This window comes from Triticum aestivum, chromosome 4A (genome assembly GCF_018294505.1).
Source record: "Triticum aestivum cultivar Chinese Spring chromosome 4A, IWGSC CS RefSeq v2.1, whole genome shotgun sequence".
In the NCBI taxonomy this organism is placed as follows: Eukaryota; Viridiplantae; Streptophyta; class Magnoliopsida; order Poales; family Poaceae; genus Triticum; species Triticum aestivum.
Window position 1 is genome coordinate 191,146,949 of NC_057803.1, and position 18,706 is coordinate 191,165,654.

Sequence of the window (18,706 nt, forward strand, 5' to 3'; positions counted from 1 at the left end):
CTTAATATCCCTTAGTTTCCAATAGGACCCTGCTGCCACGGGAGGGTAGGACAAATGATGTCATGCAAGTTCTTTTCCATAAGCACGTATGACTATATTCGGAATACATGCCTACATTACATTGATGAACTGGAGCTAGTTCTGTGTCACCCTAGGTTATGATTGTTACATGATGAACCGCATCCGGCATAATTCTCCATCACCGATCCATTACCTACGAGCTTTCCATATATTGTTCTTCGCTTATTTACTTTTCCGTTGCTATTGCAATCATCATTACAAAATACCAAAAACATTACTTTTGCTATCATTACCTTTTGCTACCGTTACCACTACTATCATATTACTTTGCTACTAAATACCTTGCTGCAGATATTAAGTTCCCAGGTGTGGTTGAATTGACAACTCAGCTGCTAATACTTGAGAATATTCTTTGGCTCCCCTTGTGTCGAATCAATAAATTTGGGTTGAATACTCTACCCTCGAGAACTATTGCGATCCCCTATACTTGTGGGTTATCATAACCCTCAAGTAGCTGACCGGCTCTCACCACATCATGACAGTCAGTTTTCGGCTTTCTCTACTGTGGTGTTCGTCTGGTCAAAGCCAGGGCACAGTCGCAGTAGTTATCCCTTTACTACCCTAGTCGATGGAGCGGAACATAGGGTAGCAAGCACAGGAGCCGGGCAACCCAACTATCGACCAAAGACATGATTCGAATCCAATGCATATAATGCTAAACTCGGGGTGCCGAACTTATATAAGAAGTGTGCGGACTGTGCTGCCTTATTGTGGGGCGATAGGTAGCCCCTAGCGAATATTAAACGTAAAAGAGTGTCAGTGCAGCAAATAAGCAGATCGAAATAAAAATGAAGTAAGAAGCAAAAACCACAGGAACTGGGCCATGAACCATTTTTATTGTAACTGGATGGATACGTCAAGGCGCATCTTGTACAAATGGTGCGAGAAGTATCCGACCATTTAACATGCCGGAATCAATAGGGCGCAGCGTGCGGGTCCTGAGAAATAAGTATGAGTACCGTCAAGAAGAACATATAAAGGTTACCCTACACACTTGTGTTGCTTGACTCCGTTGTATTTCAGTCCTGCTAAAGGACTTGACATCAGGCTTGCGGAAAAAGGTTCCTGAAACAAGAAAAAGAAGTAAAAGTATGTGTGTCCGGGATCGGTCTGGCCGAATTGTAGGCCCCGGGTTATCTCATGCCTCCCTTGATGTCCATGGAATTTTGCGTGCGTAATTGTGTACGTGTGGTACAAATGCCACTACCTTATTGGGGCTGGGACCGAGGCCGAATTGCTAGTCGAGATCTTGACGAGCCGCGCTGTCCTGCTGCAGTGTAGTCTGGACCCGCTTGATGGTGTACAGGGGCTCGGCAGCTGGATTATAATGCTGCTTGATAAGGCCGCTCTGTACTTCTGCTGCTAGCGCAGCGGTTTGTTCCTCTATTTGGAGGGAGCATCCATATTTCCATTGACTGTTATGACGCCGCGTGGACCGGGCATCTTGAACTTGAGATAAGCATAGTGTGGCACTGCGTTAAATCTTGCAAACGTGGTTCATCCCAGCAGTGCATGGTAGCCGCTGCGGAAGGGGATGATATTGAAGATCAACTCTTCGCTTCGGAATTCGTCCGGAGAACCGAAGACTACCTCCAACGTGATTGAGCCCGTACAGAGGGCCTCTACACCTGGTATGACTCCTTTAAAGGTAGTCTTTGTTGGTTTGATTCGTGAAGGATTAATGCCCATCTTCCGTACTGTATCCTGGTATAGCAGGTTGAGGCTGCTTCGACCGTCCATCAGGACTCGTGTTAGGTGGAATCTGTCAATGATTGGGTCAAGGACCGGTGCGGCCGAACCGCCATGGAGGATACTAGTCGGATGATCTCGTCCATCGAAGGTGATCAAAAATGACGACCATGGATTGAATTTTGGGGTGACTGGCTCTACCGCGTAGACGTCCCTGAGTGCTCGTTTGCGCTCCTTTCTGGGGATGTGTGTGGCGTATATCATGTTCACCATTTTAACTGGGGGGGGGGATTTCTTCTGTCCCCCGGTGTTCGGTTGCCGGGGCTCTTCGTCCTCATCCTCACTTTGTGATCCCTTTTCTTTGTTTTCGGCATTTAACTTGCCAGCTTGCTTGAAGACCCAACAATCCCTGTTGGTATGATTGGCTTGCATATCCGAGGTGCCGTGAATTTGGCACGGACGGTCGAGTATGTGGTCCAGGCTGGAAGGTCCTATGCTGTTTCTTTTGTAGGGTTTCTTTCGTTGGCCGGACTTGGAGCCACTGAATCCGGCATTGACTATGGTGTCCTCGGTGTTGTCTCCATTGCTTCTGTGTTTGTGTCTATTATGCCGGAGCCTGCCGGTGCTGTTCTTGGCCTCTGTGGGGCCTGCCTCGCTGGCTGTGTTTTTGCTACGAGCCAGCCAGCTGTCCTCGCCTGCGCAAAAACGGGTCATGAGTGCCGTAAGGGCTGCCATTGACTTTGGCTTTTCTTGTCCGAGGTGGCATGCTAGCCATTCGTCACGGATGCTGTGTTTGAAGGCTGCTAGGGCCTCGACATCCGGACAATCGATGATCTGGTTCTTTTTGGTTAGGAACCTAGTCCAGAATTTTCTGGCTGATTCTCCGGGTTGTTGAATTATGTAGCTTAGGTCATTGGCATCTGGTGGCCGGACATAAGTTCCTTGGAAGTTGTCAAGGAAAGCCTCTTCCAAGTCCTTCCAGCTGCCGATGGAGTTCTCAGGCAGGCTATTTAACCAGTGCCGAGCTGGTCCTTTGAGCTTTAATGGGAGGTATATGATGGTGTGGAGGTCGTCTCCTCGGGCCATGTGGATGTGGAGAATGAAATCCTCGATCAATACTGCAGGATCGTTGTGCCATCGTAGGATTCGATATTGATGGGCTTAAACCCCTCAAGGAATTCATGATACAGTACTTCATCTGTGAAGCAGAGCGGGTGTGCGGCATCTCTATACCGGTCCGCATCGTGGCGGAGCTCTGATGGAGTCCGTCTACGGCGTTCGGCCCGAGCGTGGTTAGGTTTGTCACGTCTGAATAGGTAGCCATTGTCGTGCTTCGAGGGACGTCCTCGCGATTCGTAGATCGATCTTGTGTGTCCTACCCTACTGTCCAGAGTCTGTCGGAGGTCGTACATATGACTCCGGACTCTTCTGTCCCTATTTTGGCGGGGTGGTGGGGCATTCTGCTATTCGGCCCGAGTTGCTGCTTTGTCCCGACCGTGGGGTGGCCGTTCCGCCGCTTTGTCCCGACCACATGGTGGTCGGTCCGCACTACGCGAGGGAGATATGTGCTCCGGTGCCTCCTCATGGAATTGAGGTAGCAGTCTGCGTTTCGGATAGCTCTTGGCTGGGCGGTTGAGGCCGTATTCCTCGGCTGTCAGGACATCAGTCCATCTATCGACGAGCAGGTCTTGTTCAGCTTGAAGCTGCTATTGTTTATTCTTCAGGCTCCTTGTGGTGGCTATGAGCTAAAGCTTAAAGCGTTCCTGCTCGAGAGGATCCTCATGCACGATGAAGTCTTCGTTGCCAAGGCTTGTCTCCTCCTCGAAGGGTGGACAGTAACTATCATCCTCCGAGTCATCTTCTATGGCCTGTTCGTCAGGGTTGTCTTCCCTGCTGTCGTGTTCCTGTTCGGATGTAGCCCTGACAGGGTTGTTGGAAATATGCCCTAGAGGCAATAATAAAATGGTTATTGTTGTATTTCCTTGTTCATGATAATTGTCTATTGTTCATGCTATAATTGTATTATCCGGAAACCATAATACATGTGTGGATACATAGACAACACCATGTCCCTAGTAAGACTCTAGTTGACTAGCTCGTTGATCAATAGATGGTTACGGTTTCCTGACCATGGACATTGGATGTCGTTGATAACGGGATCACATCATTAGGAGAATGATGTGATGGACAAGACCCAATCCTAAGCCTAGCACAAGATCGTGTAGTTCGTATGCTAAAGCTTTTCTAATGTCAAGTATCATTTCCTTAGACCATGAGATTGTGCAACTCCCGGATATCGTAGGAATGCTTTGGGTGTACCAAACGTCACAACGTAACTGGGTGGCTATAAAGGTGCACTATGGGTATCTTCGAAAATGTCTGTTGGGTTCGCACGAATCGAGACTAGGATTTGTCACTCCGTGTAACGGAGAGGTATCTCTGGGCCCACTCGGTGGGACATCATCATAATGTGCACAGTGTTACCAAGGAGTTGATCACGGGATGATATGTTACGGAATGAGTAAAGAGACTTGCCGGTAACGAGATTGAACAAGGTATCGGGATACCGACGATCGAATCTCGGGCAAGTATCATACGAGTAGACACAGGGAATTGTATACGGGATTGACTGAATCCTTGACATCGTGGTTCATCCGATGAGATCATCGTGGAACATGTGGGAGCCAACATGGGTATCCAGATCCCGCTGTTGGTTATTGACCAGAGAGATGTCTCGGTCATGTCTGCATTATTCCCGAGCCCGTAGGGTCTACACACTTAAGGTTCGATGACACTAGGGTTATAGGGAAAGTATGTACACGGTTACCGAATGTTGTTCGGAGTCCCGGATGAGATCCTGGACGTCACGAGGAGTTCCGAAATGGTCTGGATGTGAAGATTGATATATTGGACGAAGGGTTTTGGAGTCCGGAAGTGTTCCGGAGGTACCGGGTGATGACCAGCATGACCGAAAGGTGTTTCGGGAGCCCCGACAAGTGTTGGGGGGCTTCATGGGCCAAGGGAAGGGGGCAAACCAGCCCACTAAGGGGCTGTGCGCCCCCCTCACCTATTCCCACATGACCAGGGGGTTTGGGGCACCCCATCTAGGGTTCCCACCTCCTGGCTTGGGGGCCAAGTCACCCAAGGGGGAGATCCCATCTGCCCTGGCCGCCCCCCTAGGGGAAACCCTAGGGCGCCTCCCCTTGCCCTTGCCCCTATATATAGTGGAGGTTTTGGGGCTGCACAACAGACGAGTCTCTCTCTCCCAAGGCGCAGCCCTACCTCTCTCCCTCCTTGTCTCTCGTAGTGCCTGGAGAAGCCCTACTGGAGTACCGCGTTCCTCCAACACCACCACGCCGTCGTGCTGCTGCTGGACGGAGTCTTCCCCAACCTCTCCCTCTCTCCTTTCTAGATCAAGGCATGGGAGACGTCACTGGGCTACACGTGTGTTGAACGCGGAGGCGCCGTTGTTCAGCGCTTAGATCGAAATCGACCACGATCTGAATCACTACGAGTACGACTACCTCATACGCGTTCTAGTAATGCTTCCGCTTAGCGATCTTCAAGGGTATGAAGACGCACTCCCTCTCTATCGTTGCTAGTATCTCCTAGATTGATCTTGGTGACACGTAGGAATTTTTTTGAATTATTGCTACGATCCCCAACAGTGGTATCAGAGCCAAGTTCTATGCATAGATTCTATGAACGAGTATAACACAAAGTAGTTGCGGGCGATGATTTTTTCACTTTGCTTACCGTTACTAGTCTTATCTTGATCCGGCGGCATTGTGGGATGAAGCGGCCCGGACCGACCTTACACGTATGCTTACGTGAGACTGGTTCCACCGACTGACATGCACTTGATGCATAAGGTGGCTGGCGGGTGTCTGTCTCTCCCACTTTAGTCTTATCGAATTCGATGAAAAGGGTCCTTATGAAGGGTAAATAGCAATTGGCATATCACCGTTGTGGTTTTGCGTAGGTAAGAAACGAACCCATAGCAGCCACGTAAAACATGCAACAACAATTAGAGGACGTCTAACTTGTTTTTGCAGGGTTTGCTATGTGATGTGATATGTCCAAAAGGATGTGATGAATGATATATGTGATGTATGAGATTGATCATGTTCTTGTAATAGGAATCACGACTTGCATGTCGATGAGTATGACAACCGGCAGGAGCCATAGGAGTTGCCTTAATTTATTTATGACCTGCATGTAAATGAAAACGCCATGTAATTACTTTACTTTATTGCTAACCGTTAGCCATAGTAGTAGAAGAAATAGTTGGTGAGGCAACTTCATGAAGACACGATGATGGAGATCATGATGATGGAGATCATGGTGTCATGCCGGTGACGATGGTGTTCATGCCGCGCCACGAAGATGGAGATCAAAGCTGCAAGATGATATTGGCCATATCATGTCACTTTATGATTTGCATGTGATGTTTGTCATGGTTTTACATCTTATTTGCTTAGAACGACGGTAGCATAAATAAGATGATCCCTCATTAAAATATCAAGAATTGTGTTCCCCCTAACTGTGCACCGTTGCTAAGGTCCATTGTTCCGAAGCACCACGTGATGATCGGGTGTGATAGGTTCTAACGTTCGCATACAACGGGTGTAAGCCAGATTTACACACGCAATACACTTAGGTTAACTTGACGAGCCTAGCATGTACAGACATGGCCTCGGAACACGGAAGACCGAAAGGTCGAACATGAGTCATATAGTGGATACGATCAACATGAAGATGCTCACCGATCATGACTAGTCCGTCTCACGTGATGATCGGACACGGCCTAGTTGACTTGGATCATGTATCACTCAGATGACTAGAGGGATGTCTATCTAAGTGGGACTTTATTGAATAATTTGATTAGATGAACTTAATTATCATGAACATAGTCAAAAGGTCTTTGCAAATTATGTCGTAGCTCACGCTTTGGTTCTACTGTTTTAGATATATTCCTAGAGAAAATTTAGTTGAGAGTTGACAGTAGCAATTATGCGGACTGGGTCCGTGAACTGAGGATTGTCCTCATTGCTGCACAGAAGGGTTATGTCCTTAATGCACCGCTCAGTGTGTTGAACCTCGAGCATCGTCTGTAGATGTTGTGGAACATCTGACATACACGTTTTGATGACTACGTGATAGTTCAGTACGTAATACTAACGGTTTAGAATTGTGGCACCAAAGACGTTTTTGAAATGTCGCAGAACATATGAGATGTTCCAAAGACTGAAATTGGAATTTCAGACTAGTGCCCATGTCAAGAGGTATGAGACCTCTGACAAGTTTCTTAAGCCTACAAACTAAGGGAGAAAAACTCAATCGTTGAGCATGTGCTCAGATTTTCTGAGTATTGCAATCGCTTGAATCGAGTGGGAGTTAATCTTCCAGATGAGATGGTGATGGTTCTCCATAGTCACTGCCACCAAGCTATTGGAGCTTCGTGATGAACTATAACATATCAGGGATAGACATGATGATCCTTGAGCAACTCGCGATGTTTGACATCGCGAAAGTAGAAATCAAGTAGGAGCATCAATTGTTGATGGTTAAACCACTAGTTTCAAGAAGGGCAAGGGAAAGAAGGGATACTTCATGAGACGGCAAATCAGTTGCTGCTCTAGTGAAGAAACCCAAGGTTGAACCAAACCTGAGACTAAGTGCTTCCATAATGAGGGGGACGGTCACTGAAGCAGAACTACCCTAGATACTTGGTAGATGAGAAGGCTGGCAAGGTCGACAGAAGTATTTTGGATATACGTCATATTATTGTGTACTTTACTAGTACTCCTAGTAGCACCAGGGTAATAAATACCGGTTCGGTTGCTAAGCATTAGTAACTCGAAATAAAAGGCTGCGGAGACTAGCTAAAGGTGAGATGACGGTATGTGTTGGAAGTATTTCCAAGGTTGATGTAATCAAACATCGCACGCTCCCTCTACCATCGGGATTGGTGTTAAAGCGAAATAATTGTTATTTGATGTTTGCATTGAGCATAGACATGATTGGATTATGTTTATCGCCACACGGTTATTCATTTAAGGAGAATAATGGTTACTCTGTTTATTTGAATAATACCTTCAATGGTCTTGCACCTAAAATGAATGGTTTATTGAATCTCGATCGTAGTGATACACATGTTCATGCCAAAAGATATAAGATAGTAATGATAGTACCACGTACTTGTGGCACTGCCATTTGAGTCATGTTGGTATAAAACACATGAAGAAGCTCCATGTTGATGGATCTTTGGACTCACTCATTTTTGAAAAGATTGAGACATGCGAACCATGTCTATTGGTAGATATGCGTGAAGAAACTCCATGCAGATGGATCGTTTGGACTCACTTGATTTTGAATCACTTGAGACATGCAAATCATACCACATGGGCAAGATGACTGAAAGGCCCCGTTTTCAGTAAGATGGAACAAGAAAGCAACTTGTTGGAAGTAATACATTTTGATGTGTGCAGTCTAATGAGTGCTGAGGCACGCAGTGGATATCGTTATGTTCTTACTTCACAGATGATATGAGTAGATGCTGAGTATATTCACTTGATGAAACACAAGTCTGAATTATTGAAAGGTTTAAGTAATTTCAGAGTGAAGTTGAAGATTGTCGTGACAATATGATAAAATGTCTATGATATGATCATAGAGATGAATATCCGAGTTACGAGTTTGGCACACAATTAAGACATTGTGGAAATTGTTTCACAACTAATACCGCCTGGACCACCATAGTGTGATGGTGTGTCTGAACATCACAACTGCACCCTATTGGATATGGTTCATACCATGATGTCTCTTATCGAATTACCACTATCGTTTATGGGTTAGGCACTAGAGACAACCGCACTCACTTTAAATAGGGAACCACACAATTCCGTTGAGACGACACCGTATGAACTATCGTTTAGAGAAACCTAAGATGTCCTTTCTTAAAAGTTTGGGGCTGCGATGCTTATGTGAAAACGTTTCAGGCTGATAAGCTCGAACCCAAAGAAGATAAATGCATATTCATAGAATACCCCAAAATAGTTGGGTATACCTCCTATTTCAGATCCGGAAGCAAAAGTGATTGTTTCTAGAAACGAGTCCTTTCTCGAGGAAAAGTTTCTCTCGAAAGAATTGAGTGGGAGGATGGTGGAGACTTGATGAGGTTATTGAACCGTCACTTCAACTAGTTTGTAGCAGGGCACAGGAAGTTGTTCCTGTGGCACCTACACCAATTGAAGTGGAAGCTTATGATAGTGATCATGAAACTTCGGATCAAGTCACTACCAAACCTCATAGGTCGACAAGGATGCATACTACTTCAAAGTGGTACGTAATCCTATCTTGGAAGTCATGTTGCTAGACAATAATGAACCTACGAGCTATGGAGAAGTGATGGTGGGCCTAGATTCGAAAGAATGGCTCGAGGCCATAAAATCCGAGAGAGGATCCATGTATAAAAGAAAGTATAGACTTTGAAAGAACCACTTGATGGTCGTAAGGCTGTTGGGTGCAGATGGATTTTAAAAGGAAGACAGACAATGATGGTAAGTGTCACCATTAAGAAAGCTCGACTTGTCGTTAAGATGTTTCCCGACAAGTTCAAGGAGTTGACTACGATGAGACTTTCTCACTCGTAGCGATGCTAAGAGTCTGTTGGAATTATGTTAGTAGTTACTGCATTATTTATGAAATCTTGCAAATAGGATGTAAAAAACATTGTTTCCTCGACATTTTCCTTGAGGAAAGGTTGTATGTGATACAACCAGAAGGTTTTGTCAATCCTGAAAGATGCCGACAAGTATGCAAAGCTCCAGCAATCCTTCTAAGGACTGGAGTAAGCATCTCGGAGTTGGAATGTACGCTTTGATGAGATGATCAAAGATTTTGGGTTTATACAAAGTTTATGAGAAACTTGTATTTCCAAAGAAGTGAGTGGGAGCTCTACAGAATTTTTGATGAGTATATGTTGTTAACATATTGTTGATCAGAAATGATGTAGAATTTCTGGAAAGCATACATGGTTATTTGAAAAGTGTTTTTCAATGGAAAACCTGGATTAAGCTACTTGACCATTGAGCATCAAGATCTATAAGGATGGATAAAAAAACACTTAATAGTACTTTCAAATGAATACATACCGTGACAAGATTTTTAAGGAGTTCAAAATAGATCAGCAAAGTTCTTGGCTGTGTTACAAGGTATGAGCATTGAGTAAGACTCAAGACCTGACCACAGCAGAAGAGAGAGAAAGGACGAAGGTTGTCCCCTATGCTTTAGACATAGGCTCTACAGTATGCTATGTTGTGTACCGCACCTGAAGTGTGCCTTACCATGAGTCAGTCAAGGGGTACAAGAGTGATCCAGGAATGGATCACATGACAGCGGTTGAACTTATCCTTAGTAACTACTGGACTAAGGAATTTCTCGATTATGGAGGTGGTAAAAAGAGTTCGTCGTAAAGGGTTACGTCGATGCAAAATTTGACTCTAATCCGGATGACTCTGAGTAGAATACCAGATTCGTATAGTAGAGCAGTTATTTGGAATAGCTCCATGTAGTGCATGGTAGCTACATCTACAAGATGACATAGAGATTTGTAAAGCACACATGGATCTGAAAGCTTCAGGCTCATTGACTAATAAACCTCTCTCACAAGCAAGATATGAAAAACCCCATGGGTGTTGGATTCATTGCAATCACATGGTGATGTGAACTAGATTATTGACTCTAGTGCAAGTGGGAGACTGTTGGAAATATGCCCTAGAGGCAATAATAAAATGGTTATTGTTGTATTTCCTTGTTCATGATAATTGTCTATTGTTCATGCTATAATTGTATTAACCGGAAACCATAATACATGTGTGGATACATAGACAACACCATGTCCCAAGTAAGACTCTAGTTGACTAGCTCGTTGATTAATAGATGGTTACGATTTCCTAACCATGGACATTGGATGTCGTTGATAACGGGATCACATCATTAGGAGAATGATGTGATGGACAAGACCCAATCCTAAGCCTAGCACAAGATCGTGTAGTTCGTATGCTAAAGCTTTTCTAATGTCAAGTATCATTTCCTTAGACCATGAGATTGTGCAACTCCCAGATACCGTAGGAATGCTTTGGGTGTACCAAACTTCATAACGTAACTGGGTGGATATAAAGGTGCACTACGGGTATCTCCGAAAGTGACTGTTGGGTTCGCACGAATCGAGACTGGGATTTGTCACTCTGTGTAACGGAGAGGTATCTCTGGGCCCACTCGGTAGGACATCATCATAATGTGCACAATGTGACCAAGGAGTTGATCACGGGATGACGTGTTACGGAACGAGTAAAGAGACTTGCCGGTAACAAGATTGAACAAGGTATCGGGATACCGATGATCGAATCTCAGGCAAGTATCATACCAGTAGACAAAGGGAATTGTATACGGGATTGACTGAATCCTTGACATCGTGGTTCATCCGATGAGATCATCATGGAACATGTGGGAGCCAAGATGGGTATCCAGATCCCGCTGTTGGTTATTGATCAGAGAGATGTCTCGGTTATATCTGCATTATTCCCGAGCCCGTAGGGTCTACACACTTAAGGTTCGATGACGCTAGGGTTATAGGGAAAGTATGTACGCGGTTACCGAATGTTGTTTGGAGTCCCGGATGAGATCCCGGACGTCACGAGGAGTTCCGGAATGGTCCGGAGGTGAAGATTGATATATTGGACGAAGGGTTTAGGAGTCCGGAAGTGTTCCAGAGGTCCGGGTGATGACCAGCATGACCGAAAGGTGTTTCGGGAGCCCCGGCAAGTGTTGGGGGGCTTCATGGGCCAAGGGAAGGGGGCAAACCAGCCCACTAAGGGGCTGTGCGCCCCCCTCACCTATTCCCACGTGACCAGGGGGTTTGGGGCGCCCCATCTAGGGTTCCCACCTCCTGGCTTGGGGGCCAAGTCACCCAAGGGGGAGATCCCATCTGCCCTGGCCGCCCCCCCCCTAGGGGAAACCCTAGGGCGCCTCCCCTTGCCCTTGCCCCTATATATAGTGGAGGTTTTGGGGCTGCACAACAGACGAGTCTCTCTCTTCCAAGGCGCAGCCCTACCTCTCTCCCTCCTCGTCTCTCGTAGTGCCTGGCGAAGCCCTGCTGGAGTACCGCGCTCCTCCACCACCACCACGCCGTCGTGCTGCTGCTGGACGGATTATTCCCCAACCTCTCCCTCTCTCCTTGCTGGATCAAGGCATGGGAGACGTCACCGGGCTGCACGTGTGTTGAACGCGGAGGCGCCGTTGTTCGGCGCTTAGATCGGAATCGACCGCGATCTGAATCGCTACGAGTATGAATACCTCATCCGCGTTCTAGTAACGCTTCCGCTTAGCGATCTTCAAGGGTATGAAGATGCACCCCCTCTCTCTCGTTGCTAGTATCTCCTAGATTGATCTTGGTGACACGTAGGAATTTTTTTGAATTATTGCTAAGATCCCCAACAAGGGTCTTCATTTTTTTCGGCGTCGCCCAAAGTACTATTTTCTCTGGTGCCAGTGTTGCCATCCTTTGAGCGGCGGGGCTTGGGGCGGCGCTTGGGCCGCCGATGCTTGGACTGTGTCTCGGAGGTTTTATTTGCATCTGGCTCTTCTTTGTCGTCGCCAGATCCTTTAGGTGTATCAACCATGTACACGTCGTATGAAGAAGTAGCCGTCCAACGTCCAGTGAATGGCGGGTCTTGGCCTTGCTCCTTGTCGGCATCGTCGTCCATACCGTCGATGTCTTCGGAGCCATAGTCAAGCACGTCGGTTAAGTCATCCACGGTGGCTATGAAGTGGGTGGCGGGTGGGAAGCAAGATTCCTCGTCATCCGTCTCTAGCTCGAGCCAGGCATAGTTTGGCTGTGAGTCCTTCTCCAAGGACAAATTCTTTAAATATTTTAGCACGTCACCCAAAGGCGAGTGCTGGAAAATGTCAGTGGCACTGAACTCGAAGATTGATAACTGATCTAGCTCAGTGTCCGCGGGCGTACACAATCCGGAACTTATAACTGGAGATGAGTCCGAAGTTCCATTAAAGAAAATATTGCAGGGCGTAGAGTCCATGTGTGGCTCCAACGCCGCAGACTCTGAGGCCTCAGATGGCTCGATTTGCTTCGTCTCTAAGGTCATTGCAGCCGCAGGAACCATCTCCTGGGTGTGATCCGATGATAGATTTAAGTTACGTTCATCGGGATGAGGGGGAGCGATCGCCGTGGGCTCAAATCCCTCCAAGATCAAGTGTCCACAGATATCCGCGACGTAGTTCAAGCTTCCGAATCCGGCCTGATGGCCAGGGGCGTAGCTGTCGACTTGCTCCAGATGGCCAAGCGAGTTGGCCCGCAGTATGAAGCCGCCGAATATGAAGATCTGTCTGGGGAGGAAGGCTCCTCCTTGGACAACGTCATTATCGATGATTGAAGGGGCCATCAAACCTTTTGTCGACGGCACAGTGGAACTCTCAATGAAAGCACCAACGTCGGTGTCAAAACCGGTGGATCTCGAGTAGTGGGTCCCGAACTATGCGTCTAGGATCAATGGTAACAAGAGATGGGGACACGATGTTTACCCAGGTTCGGGCCCTCTCGATGGAGGTAACACCCTACTTCCTGCTTGATTGATCTTGATGAATATGAGTATTACAAGAGTTGATCTACCACGAGATCGTAATGGCTAAACCCTAGAAGCCTAGCCTATGAATATGGTAATGAGTATATATGGTGTCGTTTCCGGACTATCCCCTTCGGTTTATATCGACACCGAGGGGATCTAGGTTTTACATGGAGTCGGTTACATCAGAAGGAATATTCGGTCGCCAGGCTTGCCGTCCACGCCAAGTAGAGTCCAATCCGGACACGATGCAGTCTTCGGCTTTCATGTCTTCACAGCCCATCAGTTTGGCCCATGGATAACAGGCCGGACGCCCGAGGACCCCTTAGTCCAGGACTCCCTTAGCATCGTCGGCGGGCAATGACACAGGCGGTGGGCGGCAGCAGGCTCAAGGCGGCTGCAGCTTGTGGGAAGGTGGCGGCGGCGCGGGTTGTGGTGGAGGCGGCTGGTGACAAGGAGAGGGAGGGGGGCTCCTGTTATAAAGGGGCTGGGGGGAGCTGCTTGGGCGAGGGGTGGTGATGGGGAGTCTGACTCGGACTCCCTCGAGCAGCGGCTACGGGCCGGCTCGGCTGGGCCTTCGTTCAAGTCGGGCGACGAACTTTGTTTTGTTTTTTCAAATAAATTTCGCCCAAAAGAAAAATCCTAATAAAATATAAGTAATTCTAAAAATACCAGAAATAATTTTCTCCGTCTAAGCCTAATATTTAGAAAAAGGTGAACATTTCTCTGACCTAAAAATGCAATTTTAAAAAAATGCATATTTTTCAAATTCAAATAAAATAGCAAATAAAATCCAAATAAAATTTGAATTTGATTTTAAAATTTCTTCTCCAATATTCCTTTCATTTGAAGAAGTCATTTTATTCTTCTCTCTTTTATTTTTATTATTAGAAATAATTGGAGAGAAAAATATTGAAAATCAAATTGATCCTGTTTTCAAATTGGAGAAAAATTCAAATATGAAAATGAATGAAACCTCCAACTCTCTCCTTGGGTCCTTGAGTTGCTTAAGATTTCTAGGATCACAAGAAAAATGCAAAAAAATATGATATGCATATGATGACCTATGTATAACATCCAAATTGAAAACTGGGATGTTACAAACCTACCCCCTTAATATGAATCTCACCCTCGAGATTCGGGTTGGCTGGAAAATAGGTGCGGGTGGTCTTTCCGTAGGTGTTCTTCTTGCTCCTAGGTGGCTTCATCCTCGGTATGGTTGCTCCACTGAACTTTGCAAAACTTGATAACCTTGCTGCGTGTAACTCGGTTGGCGAACTCAAGTATCTTTACGGGTTCCTCCTCGTAGGTAAGATCACTATCCAACTGAATTGCTTCCAGGGGCACTGTATCTCTCAGAGGAATATCGACCATCTCAGCATGGCTCTCCTTTAACTGGGAAACACGAAACACATCATGTACTCCTGACAAACCTTCGGGTAACTCCAACTTGTAGGCAACTTCTCCCATATGCTCCAAAACTCAGTACGGTCCTACAAATCTCGGGGCTAACTTTCCCTTAACTCCAAATCGTTTAACTCCTCGGAGTGGTGACACACGAAGGCATGGTCTGTCTCCAATCTCATAGACTACCTCCTTGCGTTTAGTGTCGGCATAACTCTTCTACCTGAGATTCAACTCCTTCTGCGTGAAGATGTACTTGAAACTCTTGTGATTCATGTACACATCACATCAGTTTCCAATCAGAAAATGTCTCTAGGTCTTGAGCGCATGCACTACAGCTGCTAACTCCAAATCATGCGTGGCATAATTTAACTCATGAGGTCGAAGCTGCCATGAGGCATATGAAACAACTCTTCCGTCTTGCATAAGTACACCTCCAGGTCCCAAGCGAGAAGCATCACAATATACTTGGAAATCCTTCTGTATATCTGGAAGAATAAACACTTGGGCTATGACCAAACGTTTCTTCAATTCCTGAAAACTGGCCTCACATTCCTCGGTCCATTTGAACTTGGTATCCTTCTTCAACAACTCCGTCATGGGTTTCACAATTTTGGAAAAATTCTCAATGAATCTCCTATAATATCCTAGGAGTCCCAAAAAACTGCGGGTCTCTCCAACCGAGGTGGGTGCCAACCACTCAGTAACGGACTAAACCTTGGTAGCGTCTACAACTATACCTTCTCCTGATATAACATGTCCAAGAAATCCAACTTCCTTCAACCAAAACTCACACTTGCTAAACTTGGCATACAACTGATGTTCCCCGAGCATCTCGAGAACTAAGCGCAAGTGTCCCTCGTGTTCCCCTTCATTCTTCGAGTACACCAAAATATCATCAATGAACACCACAACAAACTTATCCAAAAACTCCATGAACACCTTGTTCATCATACTCATAAAACAGGAAGGGGCATTAGTCAGTCCAAATGACATGAACGTTTACTCATATAGCCCATACCTTGTGGTAAAAGGTGTCTTAGGTCTATCCTGTTCTCGGATATTCAACTGGTGATATCCTGATCGAAGATCGATTTTGCAGAATACTTTAGCTCCTTGCAACTGGCCAAACAGATCATTGATCATCGGTAGTGGGTACTTGTTCTTGATGGCCACTTCATTCCGTGCCCGATAATGAACAACCATTCTCAAAGATCCATCCTTCTTCTCAACTAAGAGCACTGGGGCTCCCCACGGTGATGAACTTGGTCGGATATAACCTTTCTCCAATAACTCCTTAATCGGCTTCTTAATTTCCTCTAGATCATTTGCGGGCATATGATACGGTCTCTTCGATATTGGTCCGGTGCCTGGCAACAACTCTATCAAAAATTCTATGCCTTGATCTGGCGGCATGCCTAGTAGTTCTTCTGGAAATACATCCGGGTAATCCTTCACAACAGGCACTTCTTCCTGAACAACTCCCGACAGGGAATTCACTTGGGTCCTCCTTGGCACATGCCTAGATACATACTTGATCCTTTTTCCCTCTGGGGTGGTGAGTAGAATTGACTTACTAGCACAATCGTTATTTCCTCCATACATTGATAGCCAATCCATGCCTAGTATCACATCCAATCCTTGTGAGTCCAAGACTATTAGGTCTGAGGGGAAAGCATACCTACCTATGGTCAATGGCATATGAAAACATCCTCTGCTTGCCATATACTCCGCTCTAGGTGAGCTTACTAACATAGGTGTCTTAAGAACTTTGGTGGGCAACTTATACTTATCCACAAATCCCCTGGATATGTATGAATGCGATGCACCAGTATCAAAAAGCCAATTGCAGTAAATGACTTAATCAAAAACTTACCTATAACTGCATCTGGCTATTCTTCAACCTCCTCCACGTTAACGTGGTTCACTTGTCCTCTGTTGAAAGGGTTGGGCTTCTTCCCAGAGTTTCCATTTCCATTATCATTGTTCAACTCTGAGCAATCATTGACGTAGTGTCCAGTCTTCCCGCACTTGTAACAGGTGACATGACTCAGGTCCTTCTTAGCGGGGGTTGGTGGATTGGAACCATTCTGGCTGCTGCTTGCTCCATTCCCATTCCCATTCTTAGGGCCACTGTGGTTATGTGTGCTTCCTCCATTATGAGTATGGCCTCCATGGTTATGGGTGTAACCTCCCGAGTTAGGGGTAAAGCGAGGCTTCTACTGAGCTCTAGAATTGTACTTCCCATGTCCATACTTCCTTTTGCGGCTCTCTAGCCGCTGCTGCTTGCCTTTAATCATAAGGGCCTTGTCTACCAACTCTTGGTAGTTAGTGAATGTTGCCACCATCAACTGCATGCTCAGCTCATCATTCAACCCTTCCATAAACTTCTCCTGCTTCACGGCATCTATGGCCACATTATCTGGGGCATATTGAGCTAACTTACTAAACTCATCCACGTACTGCCCCATAGTACGATTTCCCTGGCGTAAGTTGCGAAACTCACACTTCTTCATACTCATAGCTCCGGTTGAGACATGGGTTATGCGGAAAGTTTGCTAAAACTGATCCCATGTGCCATTGGATATGGGAAAAGTGGCTGTGTAATTCTCCCACCATGAGGCTGCGGGTCCATCCAATTGATGTGTGGCAAAGCGCACCTTCTCAGCATCTGTGCAACCTATGGTGGTAAGCTCGCTTCCAATCCTGCGGAGCCAGTCATCAGCAACAATTGGCTCGGTGCTACTGGAAAACTCCGCGGATTCAACCTCAGAAAACATGCTAAGTTGTCAACTGGAGGTGGTGGAGGTGGGTTGTTATTGTTGCCTTGGTTCTGTACTAGTAGCTGCATCAAGGCATTTTGCTATTGGATCAATTGGGTGAGCTCCGGTGGGAAGACAAATCCGGGGTCACGTCTCGTAGGCATCTGATAGGTTTAGAGGGGAGATATTAGAATAGAGTGAGGTCTAGAGAGAAGGAATCACTACCCATATGCACATGAAACAAACACATTCATTATCACACCACTCAATTCAAAACAAGGGATACAATCGATCTAGCTACCATTTCAAAATATTCGGACTACTACTATATACATGGGGGAATACTATTGATAATATGGTGGTCACTAGAAATGTTGATCGAAAGAAGACTCCATTGTAACAGATATAATTTTCCTAATTTGTAATCCAACTCTTGCCGTTTCTGGCCTTAAGTTATTTTATTTTCTTGGGTTCGGGTTTTTGTCTCCGTGTGTTGTTGTCGTTGTCATGCATCTCATATCATGTCATCATGTGCATTGCATTTGCATACGTGTTCATCTCATGCATTCGAGCATTTTCCCCGTTGTCCGTTTTGCATTCCGGCGCTTCGTTCTCCTCCGGTGGTCATTTCTACCTTTCTTTCGTGTGTGGGGATTATACATTTACGGATTGGACCGAGACTTGCCAAGCGGCCTTGGTTTACTACCGGTAGACCGCCTGTCAAGTTTCGTACCATTTGGACTTCGTTTGATACTCCAACAGTTAACCGAGGGACCGAAAAGGCCTCGTGTGCGTTGCAGTCCAACACCCCTCCAATTTGGCCCAAAACCCACCAAAACCTGCTCCATCATCTAGAGCGTTCGATCACGATCGCGTGGCCGAAAACCGCACCTCATTTGGATCCTCCTAGCTCCCTCTATGCATATATATACCCCCCATTCCAAATCTCGGATCCCCTCTCTCTAAACCCTAAAAAAATCCCAGATCGCGCCGGCCGGACACGTCCAAATCCGGCCGGACAAACCGCCGCCACCGCCAATCAGCCGCCGCCACGTGTCCCCCGTGGGGACCTCTTCGCCGCCAGCGCCGCCGGCCCGCCCAGGCCCGAGGCGGGCCCTCTCCCGC